Below are 8,307 nucleotides of genomic sequence, written 5' to 3'. Positions count from 1 at the left end.
GACAACAAATATTTGTTCAGTATCTACTTTATGTGAGCACTGTGTTAAACTCTGACAGTCATGGAGAAACAAATTAGAAATTTGACCTTTTCAAGAAACACTTTAATTCCTTTCACAATCACAGTCACTGAGTACATACCACATAGGCACGGGGCGCTATACTACGCATGTGTGTAAATACATATGTTTCATATACACACACACGTGTATAATTTCAATTTATATTTTACCTGAAAGAATAGAGATTATCCTTTGTTCATACATGATATACATAGAGATATTATATATGTCTATATTTTACTAGAATACATACATACATTCAGTTGCATGCTTAGTCGTTGCTCACTTGTGTCCAACTTGGTCACTTAACTGTGTCTGACTCTCTGTGACCGCAAGGACTACAGCCCACCAGGCTCCTCTGTCCATGGAGTCCTCCAGGAAAGAATAATGGAGTGGGTAGCCATTCCCTTCTCCAGGGGATCTTCCCGACCATGGTATCGAACCTGGGTCTCATGCATTGTAGACAGACTCTTTAACATCTGAGCCACCAGGGAAGCCCTTTATTTAGTTATATACTTAAATATTTGAGAAAATGATGTGCTATTGGATTTAAGCAGTAGTGAAGAGGAACTAGAAAGTCTCTTGATGAAAGTGAAAGAGGAGAGTGAAAAAGTTGGCTTAAAGCTCAACATTCAGAAAACTAAGATCATGGCATCTGATCTAACTAACTTCATGGCAAATAGATGGGGAAACAGTGGAAACAGTGTCAGACTTTATTTTTTTGGGCTCCAAAATCACTGCAGATGGTGATTGCAGCCTTGAAATTAAAAGACACTTACTCCTTGGAAGGAAAGTTATGACCAAACTAGATAGCATATTAAAAAGCAGAGATATTATTTTGCCAACAAAGGTCCAACTGGTCAAGGCTATGGTTTTTCCAGTGGTCATGTATGGATGTGAGAGTTGGACTGTGAAGAAAGCTGAGTGCCGAAAAATTGATGCTTTTGAACTGTGGTGTTGGAGAAGGCTCTTGAGAGTCCCTTGGACTGCAAGGAGATCCAACCAGTCCATCCTAAAAGAGATCAGTCCTGGGTGTTCATTGGAAGGACTGATGCTGAAGCTGAAACTCCAATACTTTGGCCACCTCATGCAAAGAGTTGACTCATTGGAAAAGACCTTGATGCTGGGAGGGATTGGGGGCAGAGGAGAAGGGGACGACAGAGGATGAGATGGCTGGGTGGCATCACCGACTTGATGGACATGAGTTTGGGTAAACTCCGGGAGTTGGTGATGGACAGGGAGGCCTGGCGTGCTGCGATTCATGGGGGGTCACATAGAGTTGGACACGACTGAGCGGCTGAACCGAACTGATGGTGAATGTTAGTTACTTTGCTCATTTGAAGGAAAAATTCAAGCTTTTTTATTCATTAATGTGTTTAGTACAGTATTTAGCAGAGTTGCAAAAGCTTGAATTGACAAATTAATTTTTTAAATGATAGATACACAAATATGGAATGTACATGCCTTCTATGGTAGTAAATTCCACTTCAAAGAAGTTGCTTAAAGAGCAATTTTGAGAATATCAAAACAGCTTTTTGTTGCTGTTGTTGTTCTTGTTCAGTCGCTAAGTTGTGGCTGACTCTTTGTGACCCCACGGACCTGCCAGACTCCTATGTCCATGTGATTTCCTAGGCAAGAATACTGGAGTGAGTTGCCATGTTCTCCTCCAGGGGATCTTCCTGGATCAGGGACTGAATCCGTGTCTCCTGCATTACCACTAAGCCATAATAGAAAGTAACATATTGGTTCAAATAAACTATGCAATATTTAACTTTCTGTGAATTTATGACTGTTGCTTTATTTAGCTTCTTATAAACATTATATGAATAGAAATGAATAGCTATGACCCTTATGTGAAAACATACTTTTTCAACTATGTTTTATTGTAGTTAATCTATATCTAGTCATTTGAATGTATGTATTTTTCTTATAAACAACATAGTTACCAAAATGTGTATTAGTATTCTTGAACAAAAGTTGTCATTATATATCCTGTCATTTTATGTAACATTGGAAAACACCTACTAGCTAGTCCATAAAAGCGGGTGATAAATACGTATATATTTTCAGATATGAGCCACACATGCCAAAATACACGTAAGCACTGCCAAACAAAGCTCAAAATGGGCAGAAGGAAATCAGGCAAGAAGGAAGCAAGCAAGGGACCTGCCCAGACTTCAAGAAAGAACTGTCTGCATGAATAACCTTGCAGAAAGGGAGGGTCTCTCCATGAAGCACAGAAGCTAACTCTCTTGTTTAATACAAGAACATAAGACTGGGGACAGGGGGACTGTGAGATCTGGCAGAAGTCTTCACAGCCCTGGTGTTAGACATGCAAGGGAGACAAAGCCAAACAAACATATTATATACATTAGAAATGCTTATAGGAAACAACTTTTCCTGTGACCACAAAGGAGAAGAAGCTTCCCATTTAAACAGCCTAGAAGGCTAATGTGGCCCCATCCTATTCCACACCTGAAGCTCCTGCAAAGAGCCACATCAGAAAATCTAACTTTTGTTTAGTACAAATAAAAACACACTGATAAAAAGATGTGTAAAGTGCAATAAGAAAACATGTAGGAAAAAAATGCAGTGAATTTACTCAACAGAGATATTTTCCAGATTCTCATACAACAAAGCTATGATCAGCCTTCTGCTATGAAAAAAGAAGCTAAGATTGTACAGACATAGTTACCTCTATTAAAGAATATCAGAAAGCAGAAAACTAAGAACACAAAGTCAAAAGAGTAAAACCAAAGGATTTGAAAAATGAACTAGAAGACATAAAAAATGGAATTAAGGCTTAAAACATGGGAATTAATATGTGTCATAGTCCAGGTGCTCAAAACAAAACTGATACTGGAAAAAAACATGAATATGTTATTTGAGAGTAAATTTCAGGACAGCAAGAAGCTAAAGGAAAAGGGAATGAGGAAGAGAAGACACAAGAAGCAAAATCACTGGCTAAGTCACAAGCGCAAGCACCCCTTTCTGCTTTTCTTGAGGTATACTTTCCTAGAGGTCATAGAGGAACTATACACCATCTATTCTGAAGAAGGGGAAGGAGAAGTATTTATCTGTAGGTTTCTGTATCCTATTATTCAAAGTTTACCTGATAAGGCTTCAACTCTCCCAAGATTCAGAATGGTACCAGTTTCCCCAAATCACTGTTGCAGAAGCCTGGGCCCAACACAGTAACATTAGCATCCAGGGTCCTGCGCAGGTCAGCGAAGTTCCTATCTGCCCGCTGTTGCCTGTAGGTCTATGGACTGGCAGTGGGATCGACAGGCTTCCCCCCTGGCTCAGTGGTAAAGAATCTGCCTGCCAATGCAGGAGATGCAAGAGATGTGGGTTCAATCTATGGGTTGGGAAGATCCCCTGAAGGAGGAAATGGCAAAGTATTCTTGCCTGGAAAATCTCAAGGATTGAGGAGCCTGGTGGGTTACAGTCCATGGGTTGCCAAGAGTTGGGCAGGATAGAACGCATTAAAGAACAAATAAACTGGGATTCGTGGCTGACAAACACACCCTGATGTTTATATTGCCTAAGCTGTGTCAGGAAAGCCCCAAAGCTAAAAGTGGGCGGCACATGAAGCAGGCATCAGACTACATACTACTGGGTTTTTTTTTTCTTTTCCTTTCTGTGACAGGGAGGGCCAGGGAGCAACCATCAAAGCAAAACCCATGGTCTTTAGAGTGTGCATTAACAACAACCACCTAACTTTCACCTAATAGAAGAGCAGGCTCTTGCTAGGAGTATGGTGGCCGAAAAGCAACCAAGTTCACAGATCTTTCACTTTCACTTTCCACAGATCCAGTGCATAAACTGATTTATCCAGAGGCATAAACTGAGTCCAGTGTGGTGTGACTGATCAGAATGGAGAGGTGGTAAGCAATAAAAATGGAGCCATAACACATCTAGAAATAAACTTGAGTGCATGGCAGAAAGAATGCAGTTAGTGGGGTAAGTTTGCTGATAGCTTCACTGATGGTGAAAGACAAAGAATGTCTCTTCTAGCTGTCCACCCCAGTTATAAGAACAGAAGCATATTTAATGGTATAAACTAAAACACTAGGAATGATTATATCATTTCATAAATTTGAATGGTAGAGAGATGGAAGAAAGAGAACAATTATTCCTTTCAATGAAAATGAATGAAATTAACCTACCTAAAATAAATTTAGCAATATGGCCAAGGTCACAAAGTTATTAAGTAGTAGGATCATAAAGGGAATTCAGGTCTTCTGACCCTTGGCAGGTGCTGAAATGATGTCCAGATCACACTATTCCATAATACTTAAGAAGCAGATGGTAGTCCCTGGAACCTTTGAGCTGTAAACGGCAGGATGCATGAAATTATGCATGCCCAACCACAGGTAGGAGTGTGAAAACACACACATTCACTCTAAGATAAACCAATGCTCATTATGAATATTGCACATCTAGTTTTATTTTTAATAAACTGTAAATTCAGAGAGGGTAAAAACCTTGTCTCCTATTTTGGTATTGGACTCTGACAGAACACTATGTTGCGCATTTGAAACTTTAAGGAGAGATCCCTCTATCACTGACATGGTCCTATCTGACATAGATGAGAGTGTATTTCATTACTTAAGACATCAGAGGAATTTACAAAGTTGCTATTGACCATATGCCCAATATCCCTCTTCTTTGGATAAACAAACTCAAAATAAAAATTATCTAAATTTCACAACGCATTTTAGAGGAGTGTATCTCTGGGATATAAAATAGACTGCTAAAAACATGCAACTTGATTTCTAACCGTTTCCAAACTTTGAAATGATTTCTTTTTAATTCATATTAGAGTTAAAATTTAAAAATTTAGAGTCAATTTTTTTTCTGCTATTAAAGTAGAATAGTAAATACTTTTGTATAACTTGAAATATTCTTCAAATTCTTTCAGACTGAAGTATTGAGCAAGGAAACAGTGAACCCAAACAGAGTAATGATCCTGCAAATCTACAGAAGTATAAATGTCCAGAGAATCAAGTGACAGTATTTACTCGGGCCCCACAAAGAGAGGTCTGACAGACATTCTGCATCTGCAAAGTGTCAGCAGGTCATCAAACCAAATCCTGCTTTGAAGTTCTGTGGTTGTTTGCAACACAGGCCTGTTCCGAGGGTCACAGAAGCAGAGCTTAGCTTTTCATTTGATGCCAGGCCACATCAATCAATTTAAGAAGAGTTACTGCACCCAGAAACGTTTGTGAGCATTGGTACAACAGAAAACAGTCGCCTCCAGTGGGAGAACAGCTGCCAGGACACATACCATTTGGTATGTGGCATGGCTAGATCTCAAGGGTGAGAAACAGCCAGTCTATCAGGGCTGATCTTTCTTCCTCCTAAAATACAGAATCCCAGGAATATTTGTCTTCTGCATCTGGCTCAGTAATTGTCAGAACCAGGAAAATAAGGTTTGACAGGCTGATGAGTACACTGCAAAAGCAACAGCAAAGTGTGATAAAGAAGTGACTTAACTTAGTGGCCTGTGGTTCAGATAACGCCGTTGCAACGATGGCCTGAAACCAGGGTGCTTTTCCAAGACTCAGAGCAGTGAATCCCAAACTGGCCGTTACTGCGCTTGGTTATCTGGAACAGCTGAGGGCATGGAGGGGCCAGAGGGCTTCAGGAAGGCACTGCCAGTAAGAGGCAAGGGAAAGGCAGCTCCTATTTCTTGTCATACAACTGCCAGTTTCCAAAGATCTCAGGTATTAAAGGGCTTTGCAGTAGAGGTGATTGACTGTGAATGTCTTGTTAGGAGATGGCACAGGGAAACGGAGGCGGACTCTAACCCTGCAGAGAGAAGATAGCTCTCCGTTGGCTGTGCTTCCACAAGGTCTCAGACAGGGCAGGACAGGCAGCCAGATTGGTTCACTTACTGTTTTACTCAGCAAGCAGCAGGCTAGCAAAGCAGAACTGTCATCAACGCATCCAGGACCAGGAGTTCATTCTCCCATGCTGTCTTTGTGGCATCTTAAGGCAGTTCCTGTATTTTTGGTGGGTTAGATGACTGTGTCGGCCGGGATGTGTTTAAAGATTAAACAACACTTATGGGCACAGAATATATTTATGCTGGTTGAAGATTATGCGGCAGCCCAGACTGCCTTTATGGGATAATTATTTTCTGCCTTTGAGAGGCAAGGTTGTTTAGAATTTCCATCAGTGACACAGCCTCTGCCTTTGATGACATGTTTACTACAGCCCTGCACCCAGGCTGCTGGTGCTGGAGGAGGCTTTTTCATCTAAGCTGTCTGCACACCTTAAACACATGTGCCTAACACCAGATGAAACGCAGGAATAATCAGCTGACATTACCAATAGTGGTTGCAGTTTAAATAACAAGAGGTCCATAGAATTACTATGAATTAGAGTTGACCCCCACAAAGTTGGAATGGGCCTGGATAGTAGGAGTGAAAGTAAAGTCTCACCGTATAGTGCCTGCCACACTATATAGTGCAATGGTTCAAATATAGACTTTGATATCCAACAAATCACTCTTAGTTTCTCCACTACTTCTCACGCTGCTTTAGGCAATGCTAATTCTTTAAATATCAAAGAATTCATGCAATTAAAAAAAGGGAAAAATGATAATGAGACACATAACTCATGGAACTTTTATAAGGACAAAAGAAGATAATGTTAAAGTACTTGACAGAGTGCCTGATACCACACAGCCTGAGAAATATTAGTTATAATGATTACAATTATCATCTTGCTATTTTGAACATTTTTTTTTCCTAGAATGTCTTTCTAATTTGAAGCTGTTATAGGATGATCACCCAATCAATATTTGTTACAATAGATTTTTACATGAATTTATTACAGTAAGAATGTAGAATCAGTTTGGGACAAAATAACAGATCTAATTACAAGGCAGTCTGAATAGAGAATATCACCCTCTCAGCAGAAGCAAGAGTCCAGGGCATGTGCATGGTATAACATGACTTATGTAGAAAGCATCAAAAAGTGAAAGTGATGGATGAGGAGAACAGGACAAACTCATCAGCTAGGTTTTTCATTGGTTTCTCATAGTTGAACCCACCAACTATGGGTTGAATACACAAAATAAAACCAATGTGAAGAAGACGACCACTTCATTAATATAATCTAGAGCCTCCCATCCTGTTATTTATTCATTAATAGATTCTGAGGTGAGAGCCTCTCAGAAGTGAATCCTCCAGTTTTTATAGCCTCTACATGAAAGGGCATCTTGATATCACTTCTAAATCTTCTCACCAATCCTGGGATTTCTCTCCCTCTCAGCGCAAGCACTTGTGACCCTCAGTTTCTCCCCTATTTCAACCGAAAGTGTAATTCACAGTTTGTAGAAACTCAGATTGGGGGAGATCAATGACAATGCTGTGTGAAATTTGTAGCATTGCTGAAGTTTCAGTTCTAGGTAATCAAACAGTCATCAAGATGTAAGTTTGTTATCTAAGCTCTAGCACTTAATGATTATGTGAACTTGGACAAACTTAAGTATCTTTAAATCACAATTATACATATTTTTAAATGAGAGAGAGTGAGAGAGGGAAAGAGAGGAAAAGAGGAATATTGATTTAGAGTTTAAATTATTCAACTAGACACTTATATCTCTAGACAAAAATAAACAAACAACAACAAAAAAAACTTAGCTCTACAAGAGAAGTTAAGTGTGTATGCAAGTGTGTGTGTCTGTAGCTTGATGTCAGAGACGACAGGAATCTAAATTGTTACTAAGTGATCAGAAGAAGAAGGAACATTTTTGAGTTTGTCTCAGCAGGTAGCACACATTTGCAAAACTGTGGATTGGATTAGAACAATATGATTGAAAACAGAATAAAAGAAAATGTAGTTATGGTTACATGGAGTGGTATCTTAATAATCTGCACAAGAATAAACAAATTTCTAATTAAAAAGTATAGGGGATTTCTCTAAGAAAAATAAGGAGAATTTCTCCTTTTTACTGACAATAAACTTGATGTCTCCCCCAGATATGAGAGTTGTGAAAATCTGCATGTGGTTATAACAAAACCTGCACATCTTCTGTTATAGTCTTTTGCTGTAGTCCATGCAGCCCCATGGACTAGAGCCCGCCAGGTTCCTCTGATACTTGGGCGGGTGGTCATGCCCTCCTCCAGGGGATCTTCCTGACACAGAGATCAAACCCCCATCTCTTAGGTCTCCTGACAGATTCTTTATCACGAGCACCACCTGGGAAGCTCATAGAAAGTGTAAACCATCTAG

The sequence above is a fragment of the Cervus elaphus genome, chromosome 19, assembly GCF_910594005.1.
Source record: "Cervus elaphus chromosome 19, mCerEla1.1, whole genome shotgun sequence".
Classification (NCBI taxonomy): Eukaryota; Metazoa; Chordata; class Mammalia; order Artiodactyla; family Cervidae; genus Cervus; species Cervus elaphus.
The sequence above is the reverse complement of the archived record's forward strand: the minus strand, read 5'-3'. Positions refer to the sequence as shown.